This window comes from Tachyglossus aculeatus, chromosome 10 (genome assembly GCF_015852505.1).
Source record: "Tachyglossus aculeatus isolate mTacAcu1 chromosome 10, mTacAcu1.pri, whole genome shotgun sequence".
NCBI classification, from domain to species: domain Eukaryota; kingdom Metazoa; phylum Chordata; class Mammalia; order Monotremata; family Tachyglossidae; genus Tachyglossus; species Tachyglossus aculeatus.
The window spans coordinates 6,255,180-6,258,677 of NC_052075.1; the positions used below are offsets into that span (position 1 = coordinate 6,255,180).

The window sequence follows — 3,498 nt, forward strand, 5'->3', positions numbered from 1 at the left end:
CCAGGGGCAATCCCCCCAAATCAGTCTCATTCTAGCTCAATCAAATCCCACTAGTGCAGCTAGTGAGCAGCAGAATGGAATGATTTGAGATTCACCTCCTCCTTGGAGCCTTCTTGGTTGTTAGGAGTGGTCCAGGCTGGGGAGCGGGGAGGAAAAATCATAAATGGAAACCATCTCTTTAGCTCTCCTTAGTGGACCCCAAGCTGTTGCCTCCCCAATGCCAATATAAGTTGGGGTAATAATGGTGGTCTCTGTTAAGTGCCTACTGTGTGCACTGCATTAAGCACTGGGGTCTCGTGTTGTTTTATGCCGTCGAGTCGTCTCCGGCCCATAGCGACGCCATGAACACGTCTCTCCCAGAACGCCCCACCTCCATCTGCGATCGTTCTGGTAGTGGATCCAGAGAGTTTTCTTGGTAAAAATTCGGAAGTGGTTTTTCACTGCCTCCTTCTGCATGGTAAACTTGAGTCTCTGCCCTCGGCTCTCTCCCATGCCTCAGCTGCCCAGCACAGGTGAATTTTGACTTGTAGCAGATTGCCTTCCACTCATTAGCTACTGGCCAAGCTAGGAATGGAATGGGTAGGCCTCTGCTTGACTCGCCCTCCCATATTCGAGATTGATAGAGTACTGGAAACTCTCCAAGTGTGACCCTGAGAGGGGTAGCCCTGGGGTAGATACAAGATAATCAAAGTCCCTGTCTACATGGGGCTCACAATCTAAGTAAGTACGTCCCTATTTTACAGATGAGGAAACTGAGGCACAGAGTCAATCAGTCAATTGCATTTATTGTGTGCTTACTGTGTGTAGAACATTATACTAAGTGTTTGAGAGAGTATGCAATAACAATATAACAGACATCCTCCTTTCCCACAACAAGCTTACAGTCTAGGAGGGAAAACGGGTATCTAATCTCTATTTTACAGTTGAGGAAATTGAGGCACAGAGAAATTAAGTGACTTGCCCAAGGTCACCCAGCGAGCAATTGGCAGAGCCGGGATTAGAACCCAGGCCCAGGTTCTTTCCGCCAGGTCATGCAAAGATTCCACTTTCCTCTTACAAACCACCTTCCTTGGTAAGAGTTTACCATCCAAGTAGCAAGCCGATTAAAATTTGATAGAGATTGGTCTCGCAAGTCCTTTGGGTTTAAACTGCTTTGAAAGTTCCTGTCACTAATGGTCATTGCTGCTTCACTTCTGGTGGCAGGGATCTGGATCAGGAATCGTGGGCAGGGGAGAAGAGGTAGAGGAAAGAAAAAAACCTGGAAATCACAAGAGCAAAAATCAAAGGATAGCAAGCAGATGACTGAAATAGACAAGGGTCCAAGCAAATCCTTGCCTAGTCCTCCTAGCTGTCATAATAATAATTGTAATAATAATAATAATGATTGTGGTATTTGTTAAAACCTTACTGTGTGCCAGGCACTGAACTAAGCAATGGGCTGGACTCAAGCAAATCAGATTTGACACAGTCCCTGTCTCACTTGGGGCTCACAGTCTTAATCCCCATTTTGCAGATGAGGTAACTGAGGCACAGAGAAGTGAAGTGACTTGTTCGAGGTCACACAGCAGACAAGTAGAGGAGCCTTCTGACTCAGGCTCGTGTTCTCTCCACAAGGCCATGCCGCTTCTCTACATATACCTGGGAAACCTCTACATGCTGCCCCAGTATTCAATCAATCAATCAATCAATCAATCGTATTTATTGAGCACTTACTGTGTGAAGAGCACTGTACTAAGCGCTTGGGAGGTACAAGTTGGCAGCAACATATAGAGACAGTCCCTACCCAACAGTGGGCTCACAGTCTAAAAGGGGGAGATAGAGAACAAAACCAAACATACTAACAAAATAAAATAGAATAGATATGTACAAGTAAAATAAATAAATAGAGTAATAAATATGTACAAACATATATACAGGTATATATATATTCTGTTCTCCGTGGTTCTAAGATGCATAATGATTATGCTATCAGATTCATTCATTCATTCAATCTTATTTATTGAGTGCTGACTTTGTGCAGAGCACTGTACTATGCGCTTGGGAGAGTACAATAAACAGTCACAGTCTCTGCCCACAACGAGCTTGTAGTCTAGAGTTGGGGAGATGCTTACCATGCAGCAAAGCATTGTGCTAAATGCTGCGATTGATACCCAGCTCATCAGTTCAGGCAGTCTCAGCCCCACAGGGGGCTCACAGTCTAAGGGGGAATGAGAGCAGGTATCTTATACTCATTTTACAGGTGAGGAAACTGAGGCAGAAAAAAGACTAAGTGACTTGTCCAAGGTTACACAGCAGAGGGGTGCAGAGCAGGGATTAAAATAATGATACGGCATTCAGTACGCACTTACTATGTGGCAAGTGCAGGGTTAATTCAAAGTTGTCAGCTCTGACACAATCCTTGCCCCACATGGGCTCATCGTATGCCACTGAGTTGTCTCCAACTCATCGCAACTTCATGGACACATCTCTCCCAGAACGCTCCAGCTCCATCTACAATCGTCTGGTAGTGGATCCAGAGAGTTTTCTTGGAAAAAATACGGAAGTGGTTTACCATTGTCTTCTTCCATGCAGTAACCTTGAGTCTTCACCCTTGATTCTCCCATGCTGCTGCTGCCCAGCCAGGTGAGTTTACCGTCTGACTATTTAACTCCCAATTTACAGCCAAGAAAATAATAATGATGGCATTTGTTAAGCGCTTACTATGTGCAAAGCACTGTTCTGAGCGCTGGGGGGGATACAAGGTTGTCCCACGTGGGGCTCACAGTCGTAATCCCCATTTTACAGATGAGGTAACTGAGGCTCAGAGAAGTTAAGTGACTTGCCCAAGGTCACACAGCAGACATGTGGTGGAGCCGGGATTTGAACCCATGACCTCTGACTCCAAAGCCCGTGCTTTTTCCACTGAGCCACGCTTCTTCTGTAAATGGTCTAGAGAGGTAAAGTGACTTGTCTGAGGTCACACAACAGATCCGAAGCAGAGCTAGGCTTAGAACCCAGGTCTTCTGACCCCTCTGTCCCAAGCTCCATCCACCTAGCACATAGTATAAGCGCTTAACAAGTACCATAGTTATTATTATTAATTATTGTTCCCACAGGCAGTTTCTGTAGTTTTCCTCTGTATTCCCAGAGGAATACATTCCTCCTGGAAATGGGAATGCAATGGGAATAGGATTAGTCCCTATTTTACAGATGAGGAAACTGAGACACAGAGTCAGTCAATTGTATTTATTGCGTGCTCACTGTATGCAGAGCATTATACTACATGTTTGAGAGAGTACGCTATGACAGTGTAACAGACACATTCCTAATCCATTCCTCATTGCATTCCCAGGCTCAAAAAAAGAAATAAAACAATCACTCACCTTAATCTCTGCGGGCCAGGGCAAACAAGCTACAGACAGACACCCAGCACTTTCCTGTTGTTCATTGCTCTGGGTCACTGCTTGGGAGGCAGTTGATTCAGCACAAAAGCACTTCTTTCACCAAAGTTTTCCAACC

The 3,498-nt window shown here is 45.1% G+C and overlaps 1 non-coding gene across 1 annotated transcript; it reads right to left on the bottom strand.

The window, feature by feature from the left end:
* Window positions 1-522: 522 nt before the first annotated feature.
* On the bottom strand, window positions 523-660 carry LOC119933768. The gene has a single exon (XR_005452642.1). It is a non-coding gene; the product is annotated as a small nucleolar RNA SNORA7 (small nucleolar RNA).
* Window positions 661-3,498: the final 2,838 nt, after the last annotated feature.